The 24419-nt window shown below is 46.4% G+C and overlaps 1 long non-coding RNA gene across 1 annotated transcript; it reads right to left on the minus strand.

Annotated features, from left to right (window-relative positions):
- Window positions 1–8730: 8730 nt before the first annotated feature.
- Window positions 8731–9335, minus strand: LOC115598273. The gene is made up of 3 exons (XR_003987535.1): window positions 9262–9335; window positions 9075–9150; window positions 8731–8778 (listed from the first exon to the last, which is right to left on the minus strand). It is a non-coding gene; the product is annotated as an uncharacterized LOC115598273 (long non-coding RNA).
- Window positions 9336–24419: the final 15084 nt, after the last annotated feature.

The raw sequence follows: 24419 nt of genomic DNA on the forward strand, positions 1-24419 counted from the left end.
GCCAAAAGGGCGGGGTCAGTGCAAAAGACACAGGCACCCAAATAAAGAAGTTAGTTTATATTTACTGATGTGTTAAATTATAAGAGAACAAGTGCAGAAACAAACAACATAACTGAAGTGCAATAGCAAAGTCAAAGTAAAACACAGCAACTCATCTAATTGTTACTATACACACGCAGCGATAGCGAGTAAGAAAGATGTGTCACTGATTGACGTAATGATTTGACTTTGTCTGGATCTGCGGTTGCTGGGGAGCCCTGGTTGTTATGAGGACACGGAGAACCCTTCCCAGCAGTTGGGAAATTCTACACGGTGCGTCCTCTTGTAGGTGAGAACCACATAAAAAACTGGACCCTTTGAGTATCCCGTTGCTGCTAGTCCAAAGGACTTGCGCTTTTCTTAATGTGAAAATGTCTGGTCTTATGCCCCCTAATGACTGAAACCAGGCCTAGCTGGGGCCCAAGTCACAGATCGTAGGGCTACGTTAACTATCTATCTCCCCTAGACATCTTACTGGTGGTTATTTAAAATATCTGCCCAGACAATTCGGCATATTGGCTGCTTTTGCACTCATGCTTTCAAAAAATGTCCTCAGAATGGGGAGGGTAAAGCTGCTGCTTTCACAAGCCATTTTCCTCCTACATACTTAGCTGATCTTCCATGAAACCAAATGTGCTCTGTCTCAGGATGAGTTAATAGATCCAAGGTTTTTCCAAACCTCATTCAAGATTTATTTTTGAGTGCAAAATCAGGGTTTAGTTCTTGATTACTCATGGAGGGCAGTGGCTAGCTGCTAGTGGAAGGCAGCCACACCCTAGACTCCCACTTTGGCTCTATCTTGAATGTATTTGACCCATTGTATGATAGGAATTATGGCAGACAGAGCTGCTTTATGTCCTACTGGGAGTTGTTCTAGTTCTAGCGCAGCCCAAATATGGGCTAATATAACATATGTGTTTGTGAATTCATGTTAAATAATTATGAAGTGTTTGCTAACTCAACTTTGAGAGTATTAATAACGTATCTGTCTTCAACATTGTGAAATATGCAAACATAGGAATTTGTTAGAATGAAATATAGCTGTTCTTTGTGTAACTACAAAGCTTAAGGGAACAAGAACGAGACATCCACTGTTTCTGTACCCTGAAACACTACACCGTACAATTCCTGTTGTGCTAATCTAAGCTGATTTTGCTGCTCACCACATAGCAATGAATTTAAGATGGTTTTACTGCTGACGGCAGAGTGCTGGACAGGAAAAAAGAAGGAGCGCATGTGCAGAATCAAAGGGTAATGACAGTGGAAACTGAGGCAGACACTGGCTTCATCCAACGACCACCAGATGGGGGTAAAAAGACCTCAGAGATAAGTGGGCATGCGCCTTTGAAAGGCCTGCCTCTTCCAAGAACTAATAAACATAATCCAGCCTATTCCTAGAACAGTCATGAAATATGCATTAGATTAATTATGAATATGTAGTTAAGGTATGGAATATAAATAAAAGATTAACTTTACGGCGTGGTGTGAGTGGAGCGGAGACTCCCCACACACCCAGCACTGTTTTGCTTATTGCAAGTTTATTAATTAAACTATTAACAGAATATTGAGTCCCAGTCGTTTATATAACTCTCTTCTGCTTCTGGTAATTTTCTCTCCTGGGCTCCAAGTTCTGTGTAACCCGTTTAAAGATATGTTTGAGACCTCTTATTATTTGTGACAATCGGAAATCCAAAACCTTTTGTTAAGCTTCTTCAGTTTATTCCAAATCACCCTGCTGTTCACTTCTGCAAACTCACACTTTTCCCTTGTTACCTCACATAACAGGGTTAGGATTGGTCCTACGTGTCAGATGCGCTGTCTCCAAAAAACCAAAGAGCGTGATGTGTGCTAAGAATTGAACACCGCAATACACACTGCCACGCGCTGTATCTAAGAAAATAAAAAAACATTGACCGGCAGTCGGGCATTTTTTTAGCGAAAAACTACAAATGAGTCTCCGGAAGTCGGCCATCTTGCTACCGGAAGTCGGCCATCTTTTTAGCGAAAAACTACAAATGAGTCTCCGGAAGTCCGGCCATCTTGCTACCGGAAGTCCCGGCCATCTTTTAAGCGAAAAACTACAAAATGAAGTCTCCGGAAGTCGGGCCATCTTGCTACCGGAAGTCGGCCATCCTTTTTAGCGAAAAACTACAAATGAGTCTCCGGAAGTCGGCCATCTTGCTACCGGGAAGTCGGCCATCTTTTTAGCGAAAACTACAAATGAGTCTCCGGAAGTCGGCCATCTTGCTACCGGAAGTCCGGCCATCTTTTTAGCGAAAAACTACAAATGAGTCTCCGGAAGTCGGTCACTTGCTACCCGGAAGTCGGCCATCTTTTTAGCGAACAAACTACAAAATGAATCTCCGGCAATCGGACAAACTGAAAGTTGAAAATTTAGATTCCTTCTCCTCCTCCGAACCCTCAATGTCCCCTGAGCGTAGAAACACATCATTTGGGAGATCCTCTGATCGTCGCCAAAGCCTAATTTTCTCTCTTACTTCATAGATTCATCTAATCAGTCATGTTGCAAGGGGGCCCTCAAAGAGCATCTGGTGCATCCCTCTACGTAATACTACGCATTCGATGTCTTAACAGTTTCTACAACGGAGGGAATCTACCACTTCTCCTGAGAGACCATTCCAATCTTTTACTGTCCACATGGTGAAAAATGAACTTCTTATATGCAATCAGAATTTCCCCATTACCTCTTATACATTAAGCCCCATACCTTACCTTGTTGCTGAAGGACCAAAAGAGAGAACAGTGAGCAGCTGTCTAGCTGCTTCTGGTTGCAGGAGGACAAAAAAAGAACAGAGAGTGCAGCTGAGGAATGGGGAACATCTCGTTTCTAAAGGTCCAAAATAAAGAGTGTGTTGGCTGCTTCACATGCTATTTCCAGTTGCTGGAGGACTGGTGTCTGTCAGCAAGCATTTACAGCCCATTACACATATAGTATCTACTTTGACCTATACATCAGCTTCAATACACTCACACAGACTCCCTGGAGCAAAATATCCCCCGTCCCTCCTGGTCCCACACTCCCCCCTCACCTCTACCCCAGACAGCCTGACAGCCCTCACAGCCCTTTACCCCTCCCCACTGTAACTCCAGTGCTTAAAACACATGGATGAAGACTATTGGGCAGGATTTGTCATTACATTCATAACATCAAAACAACGCTCTTGCTAGGGGCAGAAAAAGCTTCTATCCTGCCCTATTCCACTGCCGGGGTAGAGAACCCTGTATGGCTGCCTCTACTTGTACCAGAAGAGACACCTACACACACACTGCAGCAGCAGTGGCCCTGCATACTGCTTAGACAACACAGCTGAAAGTAAAAAAATGACTCCTGGAAGTAAAAAATAAATTCAGCATCTGCTCATGAGGTGTCCACATGTTTATACATACCCTATTTAAATACTTCTATAGGCAAGTATTTCACTTCCTTTCTGCTTTCATGTAACTTGTACAACTGTTAACTGATACCACTACATTTTCTATCTCAAACACAGGGATAATTTGACCAGGAATTTTTTGTGGGTTACACAACCGGAAGGGATAGCTGCCTAAAGGAGATGCTACCAAACCACCAGGGAAATACCCTGTTTAGAGGGAGACAGAAACATAGTACTTCAGAGCACTCCAGCAAAACACCAGCAAAAGATACCTGCAGCATCCAGCTGTCTCTCTGTGCAAAGATTTAGAATAGATAATTAACTAAACCAGGTAATATCTGAGATCAAAAGCATTATGGTTACCATCTAAACAATGCAGTTTGTACCTTATACAACTGTAAGTTTTTGATAGAAAAAATCTGTGATAACTCTTTGGCTTTAATTTTTGAAGGATGATGGAGAGAAAGGAGGGTAAAACTGCAGGAGTCAAACCAATCACCAGTGCTGCAGTATATAAGGCTACCAAAAAGGACTCTGATTTGTTAACACATCTGGATGTACCAAAACGTGCAGAGGAATGCATTTTCATGATCATCTCAGCTGCTGCAACTGTGAACCACAAAACCAGAAACGCCATCAACTTGAGAAAGATGTGCTGTGCTTCCATCTTGAGAATTACTTTCTCCTTTTTTTGAAGGAGGAAAGAGTCTTGTTGCTGGTGATTTCCACAGACTCTCGGGATCTGCTCTGATGGGGAGTTTCCAAAATGCAATATCTTTGAATGAGGCATTTCTGGTTTGGACTCTCTCTTCCCATCTTACATCAATATTCATGCTGTAGGGCAGTTGTTCCTGGTCTCCCAGCTTAGCTTGCAGCAGCCCAGGGATCAGATTCCTTCCTCAAGAAAAGGCACATCAGGTAACTGGTATGTTTCTGCAATCACCAGGCTCATCTTCATCTTCCACAAAGCAGAGTGCTAGCAGGAAGCATCCAGAAGAATCCTATGAGTTGACAAACCTCTCCTGCAACAACCTCCTTCACCCTCCTTTGAAGTACTCATCATCCCTAAAGACAACCCTCAAGTCATAGAAATAGCACTTGGGGATATGGCTTAAGTTCTTGTCATTGTTAGGTTAATGGCTGGACTACAATCTTGAAGGTCTTTTCTAATAGAGGTAATTCTGTGATTAACACCCTGGGCTTCCCCTCACCTGCTCTGTACCCATTCAATGCCAGATACTGCATCTGTCATTGTTTGTGGAACCCAAGCTACACCAAGGGGACAAAAATGACTGTTATACTTGAAGGAAGTCAGCAGCTCCATGTTCATCTTCACTACTACCCCAGCTCACCTCAAATGCCCATCCAGGCCCAAAAGTGGCCTACAATGTTCATGCAAAAAAGTAACAGCTTCACTGAGTATCCAGATTATTCTCTGCTCTTTGACACTGACCTTACCTTGGACTACTTGCTTTAGTCAGCAGCTTTGTCCCAGTGAGCCTGCTTACAATATTTGCAAAAAACAAAAAGGAACGTACCAAGATGCTGCCTCAAACAGCACCCTGCCTGCAACAATTCCCATCTCTTACTCCTTTACCTTGGCAATTTGCATATCCAGCCTCTTCAATTTTCTTATTGTCACATGGTGGCTACAATAGAAACTATAAACATCAACTGATGCTTAACTTCAACAACACACGCTTGAAAAATAATTGCTCTTTGGTCCTACTAGTCATCACTCACTTCACCCCAATCACCTTCAGTGACTGTCTCACTTTGCTTACTGCTTCTACCTTCAAAATGAGTTAAACACACACTGTAATCAGGTAGCTACCAGAAGCACAATCCCTCCAACACTACACAGACTGACCTGACCGCTCTCTGCTCCCTCGTTTCTTCTTACAAGCGCATATTTGTCCTTTGCATCTGAAAGAAAGTATTACACAAGTCACTGGAATGCTTAACAATGGACAGACAATTCCAGACATCTCAATCCTGGTTAGGAACCCCATCTAGAGTACTACTACCCTCATGCCATTAATAAACAGCCCCAAAACTTTAAATCCATACACATACAACCATTAACTACTGAGAGGGTCAATCTCCTGCACTGCACAGGAAAAACCCTCATGTGGGTCCCATCACCTTCAAACACCATCAAAGCAACTGCCCACCCAGTCTGACTATGGCTGCTCCACCTAAGATCACTGTACGATTGTGGCCTAAAAACTCAAGGCACACAAACATCACCAGAGACCCTTATGGCTCTTCAATATCCCCAACTCTACACTCTGGGCAGAGCAGCTCCAGACCAAACAAACACAGACCAACCTAAGACACACCACTGCAAAATACGAGATTCAACATTAAGAGAAAACTCTCAACAAGAAATTACTCTGGGCTCCAAGAAGTTGGCCAAGATGATCTACAGGGATGCAAGGGTGAGGCAAGAAGGCCCAATGGTGACAGCAAGTGTCATAGAACACTGCTTGTTACAATAATTACTTTTCAAAATAACATACCAGATGTGCAAGAAGACTAGCATCAAGACCTAAGGATGCAGAGACAAGGTTGCAAATGTGGAAAACTTATGACCAGAGATGCTCATTCGTCCATAAAGAAGATTACAAAAGATGCCCATCAAGAAATCTGCAAGATGCAAGAAAAGAAGGATCCAGATGGCACTATGATGATGATGACTAAACGTGTTCCACACCATGGGGATGATGTTCAATATTACTGACTTGCCCTATGAGGGACTCTGGAATCCAAGACTTTTGGGCAATAAGACCTACAGTGATGCATCTGCAAAGCGAGGGAATGAAGCGTCGGATGCCCGAGAAGCCACCTTCAAGACCTGAGGATGCAAGGATGTGGGAAATGAGTCCCCCTCAGGGAAACTGGATGGACGGAGATCAGATGACAATGCAATTGAGAATGACATTGCAGAAGACAATCATCAAGAAACTTTCAAGTCAAGAGGCCGATCTGTGATTTAGACTCGTTGTGCAGAATAACACGCTGCTGATCAGCACCGTGCTGATCAGGAAAGGCTTTCCAGACATGATGCCCAAGACAAAGGACTTGCTCTGTGAGGACACAGAGGACCATCAAGGCCTGAGGAAGCTCTAAGACAACAAAGACGGACAAACGCAAAACACACAACCCCACACACCAAGGCTGGAGCTGCCCTGCCCATGCTGGAATCATACTGGAAAGTAACCTGTTCCCTTCACCCAACCAAAGGGGGCTGCTCCCAGACAGCCCTCTCCCATACACTCACTTCAAAACACCACCTGCAATTCCCAACCTCGACTCCTCTGCTCAGCCCCTCCCCACCCACCCCTGGCCCTCAACTTATCTTCAAGAGCGACTGCAGCACAAAGCCATGGTCAGTAATGAAAACCACAGTGTTTGACTGGGATGCGCTTCCAGTTGCACAGTTCCTCTTCATCCCCTGTATGTAAAAAAGGAAAAAACACAACCCACAGATCACAAACAGTGCTGGCACAAGTCCCACCTAAGCCAAAGCACGCTACTTCCGCTGCACTCACCTCCTCATGGAAGCTCCATGGTATACCATGCACCTTCTCATTCCAGAGTTGAATGCCATCACCACCATTGCTTGGGGCACCTGAAACACCAAGAGAAAGAGTTCCTGTTCTGCTGATCACAAGTCACCAGCCCCATGAACCCCTCGCTACTCAACTTCAATGTTTATCCAATTCCAAAGGTGGCACGCACAGCACCTGCGAAAACAAAACATTTAAGTGACCTGACATAAAACACATGGCTGACCCAGCCCACCACCATCTCACCTTCTCCAGCCGCTCCTAAATGTGTCTTTGTCCCTCCAAGGTTGGTTGTGGCACCTGCAAAAGTCAAAGCAAAAGGCACATGCTGAGGTAGTGCCTCCAACAACAGGCAGCCCACTGTGATGTCCACCTCCTACCCCTTTACCTCAGCCTCTCACCCATCTGCTGCCTGCCATCCTTGTGGGGTGCCAAAAGTAGGTTTGGAGGACACCTGGAAAACACAAAAAACAGGGGATGCCAATGCCTTCAACGGCAATAAAACACTTGAGAAATAACTGCTCCTTCTGCACACCAGCCTTTGCTTACCTTGCCAGAGCCACCTCCAGAACAGATATTCTGCTTTGTTGGCTGCTCTCACCTTCAAAAGGACAAAAATAATGTGGTCAGGTAGCCAGGAGAGGGACCTTCACACCAACACCCAACACTGACTAACCTTTGGATGGCACTCTTCTCTGCTCCAGCTCTTTGATGTACATCCTTGTCATGTGGGATCTGAAAAACAGAAGACACAAGTCACTGGAATACTGCTCAACAGTGCTGGACTAGTCCTTTAGGGCTCTTCCAAAAAACCCTGACCCTACAACTCTGGGAAGAGCAGCTCCAAGCCAAATACTCAGACCAACTCCAGACACAGCCCTGCAAATCATGAGACATGATCTCAAGAGAACACTAAGAAGAATATCTCTGGGATCCAAGACTGTTAGGCAAGACAACCTACAGTGATGCAGCTGTGAAGCAAGGGGCTGAAGCAACAGATGCCCACCAACCCGGGCTTCAAGACCTAAGGATGCAGAGAACAAGTGCTACTCTGCGAAAATCCACGACCAGAGATGCTGATTAATATGGAAAAGTGTTTCAGAATACCACCATCAAGAAACTTCCCAGATGCAAGAATCGTCCATGTATTTAACTTGTCATGAAAGACAAAGATGCTGCTGACTAGTACTGTGCTGATGAGAGAAGACCTTCCAGGGATGATGCCCAAGATGATGGACTCGCTCTGTGAGGACAAAGAGGACATCGAGGGATGAGGAAGTTATAAAACACTCAAGACAGACAACACAAAGTACACACCACCACACACAAACACTGGAGCTGCCCTGCCCAGGCCAAACCAATGCTGTAAACTCATCTGCCCCCTTCACCTGACCAAAGCAAGCTGCTCCCAGACAGCCCTCTCCCCAATAGTAACTTCACTCCCTGCCATTCCCAGCTTTGTCCCTTCTGCCCATCCCCAGTCCCTCAACTTATAGTTGATGGTAAGGGTCCAAAGCCATGGTCATCAAGGAAACACAAAACCATCCACAGGGATGTTCCTGCTGCCACAAGTTTCCTGTTCATCATCTGGTATAAAAGAGAAAAACAAACAAACCAACCACATCACCACACATAATAATTGTCACCAGAAATTCCAACCTGAGCCAGCACCAACCTCTTAGAGAAGACCCAGCTTCTCAAGAGCCCTGTGAGGTCTCACCCACCTGCTCATCACAGAATTAGGCACTGCAGGACTCATCAATGAAGGGCACCTAAAATAAACAAAACACTGACTGCCTTGAAAGAAGTCACCACCTTTATGAACCTCCTAAATTATCACCCTGGCTTACCTCCAACACTCAGCTCCAAAGCCGGCAAAAAACCCAAACAAAACACAAACAACCAAACAAAAAAAAAACCCAAACCAAACCAAAAAGAAAAGAAAAACCAAACAAAAAAAAACCAAACAAAAACCAAAACAAAAATCCCCACAAAAACTCACACGAAAAAAATCCTACAAAAACAAAGGGAAACACTTAACTGAAATGACACTAAACACCCGGCTGACCTGGCCCACAACCATCTCGCCTTCTCCAACTGCTCCTCTACACATGGCTTTGTACCTCCAAGGCAGTGTGTGGTACCTGCAAAAGTCAAATCCAAAGACACATGCTGAGATATTGCCCCAATCAACAGCAGCCCACACCAGCCTTTGCTCAGAAAGCTTCAAAATCCCTTCTACAACAACTGCCAACCTCAGCACTTCAGTTCAGTCCCTCAACTTATCTTTCTGAGGGCTGGTGTTTTTGGATTTATGTCCAGCAAAACATCACATTGTCTGACGGGCATGTTCCTTTTCATCACTTGCAATCAGAAAACAAGGAAAATCAGAAACTGTGTCACCACTAAGGTGCACTTCAGCCATCAACAACCACTTATACTACACCCCCCACCTCCAAAGAACCCATCTAGTTCCACTCACCTCCTCGATCCAGACTTGAATGCTGTGGCCACCACTGCTTTGGACACCTAAAAGACCAAGAGAAAGAGTTACTGTTCTGCTGATCAGTAGACACCAGCTCCATGAACCCACTCTCTACCACCCCAGCTCACATTCAATGCTCATCTGGGTTCAAAGGTGGCACGCACAGCACCTGAAAAATAAGGGAAACGTTTAACACAGTTAACGTTAATGCATGGCTGACCCAGCCCACTTCTCCACCTCCCATCTCCTCCACACCCATCTCACCTTCTCCAACTGCTCCTCAAGACGTGGCTTTGTCACTCCGGCACTGTGTGTGACACCGGCAAAAGCCAAAGCAAAAGGCACACGCTGAGATATTGCCCCCAACAACAACCAGGCCACTGTGATGTCCATCTCCTGCCCCTTTAACTCAGCCTCTCATCCATCTGCCTGCCATCTCTTTGGGGTGCCAAAATGAGGTTAGGAGGGCACCTGAAAAAAACCACAAACAACAAGGGATGCTCATGACTAATGGACAATACAAGACTTGAGAAATTACTGCCCCTTCAGCCCACCAGCCTTTGCTCACCTTGCCACAGCCACCTCCAGTGCTCATATCCCGCTTTGCTCACCACTTCCGCCTTCAAAATGACAACCAACCATCACGTGGTCAGGTAGCTAAGAAACACATTCCCACCAACTCCACACCCTGACTAACCTTCGGATGGTTCCCTTGTCTCCTCCTCCATCCCTTTCTTGCTCATACTTGACACGGGGGATCTGAAAAACAGGATTATGCAAGTTACCAGATCGCCGCTCAGCACCAAGTTGGTCAGGTTGTGGTGCTTCCCGTGGACCCTGAACCTACACAGCAGGTAGGGCAGCTCCAAGCCAAACACTCAAACACACAGACTGAACCCAAGACACAGCCATGTGAGTCACAAGACCGGACCTCAAGATAAAACTAGCAGCAAGAAGACGGACTATGGAATCCAAGACTTTTGGGCAATAAGACCTACAGCGATGCATCTGCAACGCAAGCAAATGAAGCAACAGATGCTTGAGAGGCCGCCTTCAAGACCTGAGGATGCAAGGATGCAGGGACCCAGTCCCGATGCTGACAAAGTTAGCAACGTTGTTTCGGTAAATGACAATCAAGGAACTTCCAAGTCAAGAGACCGATCTGCAATTTACACTCGTCATGCGGAATAACATGCTGCTGATCAGCACCGTGCTGATCAGGAAAGGCTTTCCAGACATGATGCCCAAGATGTGAGACTTGCTCTGTGAGGACACAGAGGACCGTCAAGGCCTGAGGAAGCTCTAAGAGAACAAAGACGGACACCACAAAACACACAGCCCCACACACCAAGGCTGGAGCTGCCCTGCCCATGCTGGAATCATACTGGAAAGTAACCTGTTCCCTTCACCCAACCCCCAACCAAAGGGGGCTGCTCCCAGACAGCCCTCCCCCCTACACTCACTTCAAAACACCACCTGCAACTCCCAACCTCAACTCCTCTGCTCTGGCCCGCCCACCCACCCCTGGGTCCTCAACTTATCTTCAAGAGCGACTGCAGCACAAAGCCATGGTCAGTAATGAAAACCACAGTGTTTGACTGGGATGCGCTTCCAGTTGCACAGTTCCTCTTCATCCGCTATACAAAGAAAAAAACCCACAGATCACAAACAGCGCTGGCACAAGTCCCACCTAAGCCAAAGCACGCTACTTCTGCTGCACTCACCTCCTCATGGAAGCTCCATGGTATACCATGCACCTTCTCATTCCAGAGTTGAATGCCATCACCACCATTGCTTGGGGCACCTGAAACACCAAGAGAAAGAGTTCCTGTTCTGCTGATCACAAGTCACCAGCCCCATGAACCCCTCGCTACCAACTCAACTCAACGCTCATCTGGTTCCAATGGTAGCACGCACAGCGCCGGCAAAAACAAAAGGAAACATTTAAGCGACTTGACGTAAAATGCATGGCTGACCCAGCCCACCACCATCTCACCTTCTCCAACCGCTCCTAAATGTGCGTCTTTGTCCCTCCAAGGATGGTTGTGGCACCTGCAAAAGTCAAAGCGAAAGGCACATGCTCAGGTAGTGCCTCCAGCAACAAACAGCCCACTGTGGTGTCCACCTCCTGTTCCTTTACCCTGGCCTCTCACCCATCTGCCTGCCATCCTTGCGGGTGCCATAAGTAGGTTTGGAGGACACCTGGAAGACACTAACAGGGGACACTCATACCTTCACCTGAGAAATAAATGCTCCTTCTACACACCAGCCTTTGCTCACCTTGCCAGAGCCACTTCCAGAACAGATATTCTGCTTTGCTCACTGCTTCCACCCTCAAAATGACAGCAAGCCATAATGCACTCAGGTACCAAGAGGGACCTTCACTGCAACACCAAACCCTGACTAGCCTTTGGATGGCGCTCTTCTCTCCTCCTCAATCTGTTTCATGTGCATCGTTGTCACACAGGATCTGAAAAACAGAATTACACAAGTCACCAAAATGCTCAACACCGGGACAATTCCATCACAGCTCTTCTGACAATGCCCGACTCCACGCTCGGGGCAAAGCGGCTCTAAGCCAAACACTCAACACCGAGACCAACCTGAGACACAACCCGGCAAACCACGAGACCTGACCTCAAGAGAAAACGCTCAGCGAGAAGAATGGCTCAAGGATCCAAGGCTGTTGGGCAAGGAGACTGCAAACCACGAGACTCCACCCTGTGGTTGAAAACTCTCGGGAAGAAGAATGATTCCAGGATCCAAGACTGCTGGGCAAGAAGACCTAAAGGGATGCGACAGTGACACATGGAGGCCCCATTGTGTCCCCAAGAGACTCAAAGGACATGGCCTTTGACAAAAAGTTGCTCTCCAAGCTTAGATGACAGATGAGAAGCCTGGATTCAAGATCTAAGGACACAGGGAACAAGTCTGCATTACTCTCTGCTCTTTGACACCAGCCTCGCCTTGGGCTACTCCCTGTAGCTTTGTTCCAGTGTACAGCTTTGTCCCACGGAGCCCGCTTGCGATATTTGCAAAAAATGAAAGGACCGTACCAAGATGCTGCCTCAAATGGCAACCTGCCCGCAGCAATTCCCACCTTGTACTCCTTTACCCTGGCCATTTGCCTATCCAGCCTCTGGAATTTTCTTATCATGTGGTGGCAACAATAGAACCTATAAACAAACATCAACTGATGCTTTTAACTTCAATGACACACACCTGAAAAATAACTGCTCTTTGGGCCCACTAGTCACTCACCTCACCCCAGTCACCTTCAGTGTAGATATTCCACTTTTGTTATGGCTTCCACCTTCAAACCGACTTAAACACACAGGGTAATCAGGTAGCTGCCAAAAGCACAATCCCTCCAAAGCTACACACAGACTCACCTTGTGACTGCACTCTGCTCCCTCATTTCTTCTTACGAGCATGTATTTTTTCCTTTGCCTCTGAAAGACAGTATCACACAAGTCACAGGAATGCTGGGCAACAGCTGGATAATTCCATACATCTCCATCCCATTTAGGAACCCCATCTAGACTACTACTACCACCTTGTGACCTTGTGCCATTAATAAACACAGCCGCAAAACTTTAAGCCCCTGCACATACAACCTCAATGACTCTGAGGGTCAATCCCACTACATAAGAAAAAACCGTCCCATGAGGGTCCCATCACCTTCACTAAACACCAAAGTTACTGTCCACCCAGCCTCCATAGCTGTCCACAGCTGCTCCACCAAAGATCACTGTACAACTGTGGCCTAAAAACTCCAGGCACATAAACATCACCAGAGACGCTTATGGCTCTTTCCAACATTCCCAGACTCTACACTCTGGGCAGAACAGCTCCAGGCCAAACACACAAACACTGCAAACCACAAGACTCAACAATAAGAGAAAACTCTCAGCAAGAAGAATTACTCCAGGATCCAAGAAGTTGGCCAAGACCACCTACAGGGATGCAATGGTGAGGCAAGGAGGCTCCACGGTGGCATCAAGAGTGTCATAGGACACTACCTGTTACAAGAACTGCCATTCAAACTGATGTGACAGATGCGTAAGAAAACTAGCATAGAGACCTAAGGATCCAGAGAACGAGTTGCAGATGTGGAAAATTCATGACCAGAGATGCAGATCCGGTCATGAAAAATGTGACAAAAGATGCCTGTCAAGAAACCTGGAAGATGCAAGAAAAGAAGCATCCAGCTGGCACTATGATGCTGATGATGACTAAAGGTGTTCTAGACCCTGGGGATGATGTTCAATATGACTGACTTGATACACAAGGACAAAGAGGACATCAAGGCCAGCAGAAGCTCCAAGACAAAGACGTACGACAAAAAAGATGTACGACACAAACCACATGCCACCACGTGCCGAGGCTGGAGCTGCCCTGCCCATGCTGGAATCGTACTGGAAAGTAACCTGTTCCCTTCACCCAACCGAAGAGGGCTAGTCCTCGACAGCCCTCCCCCCTACACTAACTTCAAAACACCACCTGCAATTCCTAACCTCAACTCCTCTGCTCAGCCCCTCCCCACCCACCCTTGGGCCCTCAACTTATCTTCAAAAGCAACAGCAGCACAAAGCCACGGTCGATAATGAAAACCACACTGTTGGACTAGGATTGCTTGCAGTCACACAGTACCTCTTCATCCCCTAATACATAGAAAAGGAAAATACACAACCCACAGATCACAAACAGTGCTGACACAAGTCCCACCTAAAGACAACACACGCTACTTCCACTGCACTCACCTCCTCAAGGGAGCCCCATGGTATACCACACACCTTCTCATTCCAGAGCTGAATGCTATCACCACCATTGCTTGGGGCACCTGAAAAGCCAAGAGAAAAAGTTACTGTTCTGCTGATCAGAACTCATCAGCCCCATGAACCCCTCACTACTAACCCCACCTCACCTCCAGCACTCATATGGTTCCAAAGGTGGCCTGCACAGCGCTGGCAAAAACAGAGGGAAACATCAAACGATGTTGACAAACACCTGGCAGTGCCAGCTCACAACCATCTCACCTTCTCCAGACCTGAATACATGGCTTTGTCCCTGACACTGTGTGGCACCTGCAAAAGTCACATGCTGAGATATTCCCTCAATCAACAGGCAGCCCACTGTGATGTCCATCTCCTGCTCTTTTACCTTGGTCCCTGGCTCATCTGCCTGCCATTCTGGTAGGCTGACAAAACGAGGTCAGGAGAAGACCCAGAAAACACAAACAACAGGGAACACTCATGCCTTCACCTGAGAAATAAATGCTCTTTCAGCACACCAGCCTTTGCCCACCTTGCCAGAGCCACTTCCAGAACAGATATCCTACTTTGCTCACTGCTTCTACCCTCAAAATGACAGCAAGCCATAATGCACTCAGGTACCAAGAGGGACCTTCACTGCAACACCAAAAGCTGACTAGCCTTTGGATGGTGCTCTCTCTCCTCCTCAATCTGTTTCATGTGCATCGTTGTCACACAGGATCTGAAAAACAGAATTACACAAGTCACCAAAATGCTGCTCAACATCGGGACAATTCCATCACAGCTCTTCTGACAATGCCCGACTCCACGCTCAGGGCAGAGCGGCTCCAAGCCAAACACTCAACACCGAGACCAACCTGAGACACAACCCGACAAACCACGAGACCTGACCTCAAGAGAAAACACTCAGCGAAAAGAATGGCTCAAGGATCCAAGGCTGTTGGGCAAGGAGACTACAGCAATGCAGCTGTGAAGCGAGAGGCTGAAGCAACAGATGCCCCAGAAGCCTGACTTCAAAACCTAAGAACATAAGGATGCAGAGAACATGTCCCACTCTGGGAAAATCTAGGACTGGAAATGCTGATGAAGTATGGAAAAGCATTTCAGAACATGGCCATCAAAAAACTTCCAAGATGAAAGAACAATGCATGCTTTAAGTTTGTCATGAAAGAAAAATGCTGTTGACTAGTACTGTGCTGATGAGCGAAGGTCTTCCAGGGATGATGCCCAAGATGCAGGACTTATGCAGGACTTGCTCTGAGAAGACAAAGAACATCGAGGCCTGAGGAAGCTCTAAGACACTAAAGACATACAAACTACACACAACCACCACCACACGCAAAGGCTGTAACTGCCCTGCCCACACTGGCATCGCATCCAAAATTAACCTGCTCCTTTCACCAGACTAAAGGTGGCTGCTCCCAGACTGGCCTCTCCCCAAGAGTAACCTCAAAACCCCTTCTGCAACTCTCAGCCTTGACCCCTCTATAGCACTAGTCCCTCAACTTATCTTTCAGAGGGCTGGCACTCCAAAGCCATGGTCAGCAAGGAAAAAAATATGGGTGGACTCAAATATTCCTGAACTTGCAAGGGTCTCTTCCTGACCTACATTAAGAAAACAAAACCAAAAAACATACACATACAACCACAACACCAAAACACCGACAAGAATTTCAAGCAGTAACTAACATCAGCCAAGCCCATTCTCATCCCAATGACCCAGCTTCACACAAGAGCCCTGCGGGGTTGCACTCATCCACGCTTTCCAAAGTTGGACGCTGTAGCAGTCATCATTCAGGGCACCTAACTATTGTTGTGGGTACAAAACCATTGTTGTGTTTGTGAGAAGACACCAGCTCCATGAGCCCCTCACTACCACCTCATCACCAATGCTCATTCAATTCCTGGAACTTGCTATCGTCGTGCCAGAGAGCGACAGGCTCCCAGCAACCACCAAAAAGGGACTTTCTGTATAGCTCTTCCCCTTACAGTAACTTTAAAACCTGACCCTGCAATTCACAATCTTGACCCCTTTACACAGACCCTCCCCGACCATCATGCCTTTCACTTAGCTTTCGAAAAGCTGTGGGTCTGAAGCGCTGGCCAGGAAAAAAACCTGCAGCAGCTGACTGGAATCTTCCTGAAACTGTCATATTCCTCATCATCTGCAATAACAGACAGCAATGTCAGCAGAAAAGGACTACATCAGCAGAATACCAACCTCTTCCACATGCACCCCATAGCACACGTCTTCCTCTGCTTACCTCCTTCCCCAGACGTCATGTCCACCATCGCTTCTGGCACCTGAAAATACAGAAACATAAACATTACTGTTCTGCTCGTGAGAACCACACTCCTCATTACCATCCTGCCTCACCTCCAGTGCTCTTCTGGCTCCAAAGGCGGTGCATGCATCTTCTGCAAAAATCAAGGGAAACGCTTAAGCGAGTCGACATAAAATACCCAGCCTGAGTCAGCCCAAAATCATCTCACCTTCTCCAACCAAATCTGAACACATGCCTTTGTCCCTCTGGTGCTGTGTGCCACCTGCAAAAGTCAAAGGAAAAGCACATGCCAAGATATTGCTTCAAACAACACGCAGCCCACTGTGGTGACCACCTCCTGCTCCCTCCTTTACCTTGGCCCCCCTCACCCATCTGCCTAACAGCCTGGCAGAGGCCAAAATGAGGTTCTGAGAGCACCTGGAAAACACAAAAAACAGGGGAGGACAATGCCTTCAACAGCAATACAACACCCGAGAAATAATTGCTCCTGCAGCCCCGCCAGCCTTTTCTCACGTTTCCAGAGCCATCTGAAAAACAGCATTACCCAAGTCAGTGGAATGCTGCTCAAGACACCGACAATTCCATTACGTCCCTTCCAAGGGCCCCTAACCCTACAGTGCGGGCAGGGCAGCTCCAAGCCAGAGCTTCAATGCTTAGGCCAACTAGAGATGACACAACCCTGCAAACCACGAAACTTCAACTCGTGGTTGAAAACTCTCAGGAAGAAGAATGATTCCAGGATCCAAGACTGCTGGGCAAGAAGACCTAAAGGGATGCGACGGCAACATGTGGAGGCCTCATTGTGGCCCTGAGAGATTCAAAGGACATGGTCTTTGAGAAAAGGCTTCTCTCCAAGCTAAGATACGAGATAAATGAGAAGCCTGTATTCAAGACCTTAGGATACAGGGAACGAGTCCCAGTCTAAGAAAATCCACAAATAGAGATGCTGCTACAGTTTGGAAGAACTTGACAGAAGACAACCTTTGAGAAACCTACAAGACACAACACTGTTCCATGTCATGAATTTGTTACGCAAGAGAAGGCATCACTGAAGGATGCTACTGTAATGAATAAAGGTGTTTTGGAGCCTAGGGATGGTGCCCAAGGTGCAAGACTTGCTCTGTGAGCACAAAGATGACATCAAGGCCAGAGGAAGCTCTAAGACAATAAAGACAAAGACAACAGAAACTACACCCCCCCACACATAGAGGCTGGAGCTGCCCCACCCATGTTAGCATCATGTTAGAATCAATCTGGTCCCTTCACCTGACCAAAGGAGGCTGCTCCTGGACAGCCCTCTCACCTAAATTAACTTCCAAACCCCTCCCTGCAGTTCCCAACTTCACACTCCCACCCACATCCCTCACCTCCCACCTGCCCAGCCCTTCCTTACACCTGCTTCCACTTCTTTTTGAGAGGGGTGGGCACCTGAAGCCATGGTCAACAAGGAAAGCCACATCACCGGGCTAGGATGTTCCTGTAGCCGCAGGGTTCCTCTTCACCAGGTGCCATAAAAAAAAAAAAATTCCAATCAATAGTAACACCAGTAAGTCCCACATCAGTAAACACTGACCTCTTACAGAACACTAAACTCCTCCAAAGAGCCCCTGGGTGTTCCACTTACCTTCCCATTCAGAAGCTGAACACTACAAACGTTACTGCTTGGGGAACCAGGAAAAAATACCAAGACAGAGCAAACAACCACTGCACTGGCCAGAAGCACCAACCTCTGCTCCTCACACTCAGTAGAGCTCCAACCACAACACAGACCCCAAGCAGAGGTGGAGGCTTATATACCCTAGGCCCCACCCCACTGCCCTTCCCACAGTCCCTTGGGAAAGCCCCCTCATCAACCTGACTGGCCGCACCTGGGCTACCCCAGCCCCAGCTGGAGTCATTCAGAGAACATCATCCCCTGCTCCTGCCACAGCTGGGAGCTCTGTCCCCAGGAGCTGCCAACAGCCCACCACAACTGCCACCACCCCCTGGGCACTCTGAAGGCAGGAAAATGTTCATTTAGATTTCTCAGAAATCCCAGCAGAGTTGGGGACAAGGCTCAGAGCCGGAACAGAGCCAGAGAAAGAGAGAAAAGGCAAGAGAAAAGCACAACGAGGGAGAAAGGAGGTTCTGACTGAACCCTTTGGTTTTTAAAGTCCTTCTCAGGGAGGAGTACTGCTGCATCTCGATCCAATCTTTGCCTCTGACTCAAAAGGAATTTTCAGCCCCTCGGTTCTGTCACAGAATCAGTTTATTGCAGCTTGAGCTGGTTGTCTCCAGACAGGAACACCAGCCTTAATTTGCCTGTCCATTTAAGGCTACACGATATGACTATTCACCAGTTCATATGATTGTTTATCCAATTATCTCCCACAATGAGCACATCTTTCCATTCTGATTTCTTCTACCCTCAATTACCTGAGGGCTCCTGTTGACCATCAGTCATTTTTTGTCTGTTCAACTCTTCCAGTTGCTTTTCTGCAGCATAATTCTTCCACAATAAATTTCTCCACCTTCAGTTTCTGTTGTTCCATCTTACCATTGAAGAAGATAATTTTGCATAATTATCTCGTCTACATCTTGTTCCAATATTATTCCAGACAACAGAGTAAAAGTCTCACTAAGGTTCTTCACAGGAATTCACCTGAAGATTAATTAGAATTGCAGCCTAAGGCCTTATCACTCCAGCTACTCATGGTAAGTCAAATCACAAGTCAAATCACAGTTAGTTTGCTAAATCTTTAACATATATACAATTGGAAGTGGTATCACAATAACCAATGTTGATCTCAGCATTCCTATAGTTGATCAATTTCTACTTTCAACAGCAAAGAGGCCTTAAGGAAGCCCCAGATAGAGAATGAAACATTATGATCTGTAGCAAGAAATGAGTCAAAACCGAGATGGATGGATGGATGTGCAAGAAGCCTTCCTAAGACCTAAGAACACAGGGATGTGGAAAGGAATGACAGAAAAATAGCTCAAGGCTCTTAAAATAGATGGCTCATGAGTGGTGCTGATGACACAAACTGTGACACTGGACCAAAAGAGGACCAATGAGAAACTTCTCAGAGACAAGTATGATCCATGCTTTCAGGATCTAATGCAAGAAAAGAAATGTCTGATGGGTGCTGTGATGAGGAGTACAGGTGTTCAAGACCATACAGATAGGTGTGTGCTGTGATCCTTGAGCACAAAGAGAGGACTGGGACGCAAGTAGGGCCTGAGACCCAGAAGACAACAGATTACACAAGCCACGCACAGAGGCTACAGCTGCCCTGCCTGGAACATGCTAGCTTCGTGCTGAAAAGTAAACTGTCCGCCCTTTACCTGCCCAAAGGGGATAGCTGTCACACAGCCCTCTAACTTTAAAATCCCTCCCTGCAATTCCCCACCCTGTTCCCTCCATCTCTCAAGACCTTCCCCATCCCTCAACTTAGCTTTCAGCGGCCAGGGATCTCAATCCATCTTCATTTTAAAATCCCTCTACAATCGGCCAACTATATTAACCACGCAGTCAATAGGCTGTGCTTCATCATCCGCAAAAAGAAAAAAATCCACCATGAAATGTAGTGTAACAAGGCAACCAGGTGCCCCTAGTTGCCAGGGAGTGGGCATGAGCTTGTGTTAAGCCCACGTGTGCCTAATTAGGGCGGGCCCCCACTGCACATGAGCAGGACCAGGGGGCCAATAAAAGGTGCGTCCTGAAGCACAGACTCAGTTCAGTCCTGAGCACGCTTTACAGAGAGGCCAGTTGCTCTTGGAGCACTGTATTACCTTCCTTGCGCCTAGAGCTCATCACTCACAAGGTGAGGCTCTGGTGGCACAGCTGGCTAAGACACAGTACTGCAATGCCGAGGCCCCGGGTTCGAGACTCCTCAGAGCCTCACCCTGTGGGCGATGAGTGCTAGTGGCGCAAGGAAGGTAATACAGTGCTCCAAGAGCAACTGGCCTTTCTGCAAAGCATGCTCAGGACTGAGCTGAGCCTGTGCTTTAGGACGCACCTTTTATTGGCCCCCTGGTCCTGCTCATGTGCAGTGGGGGCCCGCCCTAATTAGGCACAGATGGGCTTTACACAAGCTCATGTCCACTCCCTGGCAATTAGGGGCACCTGGTTGCCTTGTTACACTACAATGAAATATCAAAACATTTTGGTGCCATAAAACTACCAACAAAATAAAAAGCTGTGGGCAACAAATGCGCTTTTGACTGTAGCCATTGCTGACTTGGAGACTTGTAGAAAGCTGACGCCTCTGTGTCCCAGAGCTTCCAAAAGCACTCACCCAAACGGATCCTGACAGCTGCAGTGCTCTGAGTCCAGCACAGCCCCTGAGCAGAGTGAGGGCCCTGGGCATGGGGGTGGCTCTTCTACCCTGGGCACTGCCCCCGGGAAAGGGCAGGGTGCGACACCGGCTGGGATAAAGGATCGGGGCAGTGTACAGCTGTGTCCGTCGCCAGCCGATGGATGGGTGGGGGACAGCCCCAGGGGCGGGGACAGCTCAGCAGAGACGGGGCCGGGGGGCGGAGAAAGAGTCGGGGGACACGCAAGCTAGGTGTGAAGGGGACGCCAGCAGAAACAGGCCGCGTTTGGGGGATGAGAGACTCCTAGGGACGTGCCTGAATCGGGAATGAGGAAGCAAAGACAAACCCAAGAGAACAATGTCCCTGGGAAAAAACCCTTGAAGCCTCTTAAGGTTAATAGATTAAAGGAATATTAGCATTAATGGTATAAATGTTAAATATTTGGGCAAACTGAAAGCTGCTTGATGAGTGATTTAGCATTAGCAGATGGAGTAATCAGGCCCTAGGCTGCAATTCTAATTGAACTGCATCTGATTTAACTGTAGTTAAAGCTTATACTGTACCACTCCATTCAGTAATATTGAAACAATGTGCAGACAATTTGGTAATTACTGAAAACGACCTAATACAATGGTAAGATGTATTGACCAAAACTTAAGTTGGAGAAAATGGACTGTTGAAAACTTATCCTGGACTACAGATGGTGAACTCAGACCCTCAGTAAGAGAAGGGCAGACCCCATCAGGATGGGAAGATGATACCATGGTGGGAGATCAATAGATGGCCAGTCACATGGAGACACCTGAGCTGTCTCTGATAGCTGAAAGAGATAAGGGTACCTTTGCACTGTAAATTTCCCTTCTATAGGGATTGCTGAGGAGTAATTGGAAAGAAAGTAGCTAAATTACTGAGGTTAATAAATTATTTCTTTTTAATTGCATGCAAACTAGTGACAATAAGCATGTTTTATTGAGTCACTTGAATCAGCTCTTAATCATCTGTCAGCACATGTGAGGACACATTGCCTTCGAGATCAGTCCCCACTGTCAAGACAAAGGTCAGGTCTCGATCTTGAAAAAAAAAATGGCTGGTTTTCTCTGTCCATAAAGTCCCAACCACACTTAGAGGCAGCTCAGCATTGACAGGTCTAATTCGCAATGAAAAGCAGCAGAGAGCTCTTTCTCCTCACACTACACATACCCATCAATGGCTCTCTGAACAGACATAGTTTTACCACCCAAATCCACAGCACCAGCCCCCCCAGCTGCTCCCTGCTTGCTCTGTTTGAATTCTGGTCTTTGCAAACCAGTGCTTGAGGTGGAAATGTTTCCAGAGTGATGAACAAAAAAAGCAGTAAAACCTTCAACAGAACACCATGCAGAAAAAATTGATTTTCATGTAAGAAGTGATTTTATTTTGTATTTTATCCTAGTGAAACTTCCCCATTACTGAAAAGAAAAAAATACAAATCAGGCAAGCTTATACATCAGTAGTGAAACATGCCCTTCACGGTGTGGCTGAGACCTGTCCTTGTGAACTTGACTATGGTTCTAGCATTACATGTTTACAATGACGAAGTAAATGGTATTGTTTACAGAGCACTGTGATAAAGAAGAAAACTTGTAAGAGGACAAAATGGCCACTGATATAAAATAAATAAAAAGCATCTGTAAAAGTTTCTTTCCATATACAAAATAACTTTTCTGGGGGTAATTTTAATTTTTAATTATTTTTTTTTTAAATTGACATAATCTGTACAAAGATTAACCTTTCAAGAGAAATAATTTTTTAAAAGCTGTTTTTACAAGGAGAAATGAGTTGCTAAACAAAACATCAGCCTCCTGAAAACTGCTGAGCCTCTCCTCAGAAGCCAGCATGAAGAGCTTTTGGGCCAGCCCTGCAGCAAAGCAGGGTGAACCCCAAGGCCTTATGCCCCTGCTCACTGATTCCAGTGGGCAGCTTGCCCAGGTCCCAGGTGTGGTATTACAGAAAAAGTTTTCTTTTGCACTCTCTACTTTGCATGCTTACTGTGATGTTATCTGTTCAGTCTCCAAAAGTGGAATTTTCAAGAGCTTTCTGCAGTGGCCTCCTCACAGTCTGTTCATCACTGGGGAATATGCTCCAAGGAGAGCCTGCCTGAAGAGAGAGCTTGCATCGCTCGAGACATTCTCCTGCCTATCTTTAGAGCCAGATGTAAAATTAATGTGTGGGCATCAGGTACTACATAATTAGATGGGAAGCAGAGCAATTTATTGATTAATAGCATTTTTAAAAAAAAGAATAGAGGTCAAAACCCCCTGTACTGATTTGAAATTAAACTGGGGATTAATAACATGAGCTGGAAATTATTTTGAGGTCCCTACTAATACAAAGTTACACACAGAAATCACTGCCTGTGCTATTAATATATTATTGATGCTAGACATGGCTTTATGCAGAAATTTTCACTAAAACAGATACAAATGCAAACCAAGTCATGGGCATGAAGTGTCTCACTTCTATATGGTTAATTGAACACTTTTATAACACCGAGTTAGAAGAGGCAGATCAAATTTTACTTGGAAGATCGTACCTGTTCTATACAATACAGTTCATGAAAGAGCTTGGCTTTATCCCAGAGAAAACCAAGTGTAACATAGTCGCATTTTTTCCTCAGGTGATGCTTTTAAGGTCATTTTCAGGCTATCTTATTGCAGCACTAGAGAGCAAGGGCTTGAGCCTTTGCACTCTTCAGTTACAAAGAGCAACTCCTCGCTGTGGGGGGTTCCCAGTTCCCCCAGTGTCTCACTTGCTGTGGGATGACCTCTAGCTCTCTCACAGCCAGGAAGAAAGATGTGAGGTACTTCATGCTCTGTACTGTTTGGGAAGGTGTAGCCTGGTGCTATTCTAAGGCAGGAACGTGCTGTAATCCTAGCACTGGGCAACGCAGGGAGAAATTCAGCCCTTGAGGACTACTGAGCAGCTCCCACCTTTCTACTGGAGACAAGAGGTACACACCCCAAGAGCCTCAAAAATACTGTAAAGGAAAAAACCTCAGCAATAAGAGCGTTACGTATCACCAGCCAGCTCAGCTTAAACAAAGAAATGAGACGTAGTGGCCCAAAGCTGATGTTCGTCAAGCTCTATGAAATGTATTTTGCCACAAGCTTTCTACAAACTGAAAATTTGTTAGGTTTATTGTTTGAGCTTGTGGTTTCAACATCAGCCATTGTCACACTGAATTGTATAAATAATAGACTTACCTGTGCAGGTCTTATAAGAGACAAATAACAGGAACCACTGCATCTGATTTAGCTTGCAGGGCCTAACGTCTTCTGAAACCACAAGCCTGATTCCATCTTTGCTTGTAGCATGCCCCATGGGTCCTAACGACACCAGGACCAGGAGCAGACCAGTGGATTAAAAGGTAAACCCTGGGGTACAGGTGCATGCATCACTACTTCTGCCTCACCCTAAAGTCAACGTAGGAACCTGCTTAGCTCCACAGCAGAGACAGGCTCCTTTTCATCACCAAGACACAGCTGTGAAAAATGCTCTTGGTTGGCTGCAACTGTTTGTCTTTCTGTCCA

The sequence above is a fragment of the Calypte anna genome, chromosome 4A (assembly GCF_003957555.1).
Source record: "Calypte anna isolate BGI_N300 chromosome 4A, bCalAnn1_v1.p, whole genome shotgun sequence".
Classification (NCBI taxonomy): domain Eukaryota; kingdom Metazoa; phylum Chordata; class Aves; order Apodiformes; family Trochilidae; genus Calypte; species Calypte anna.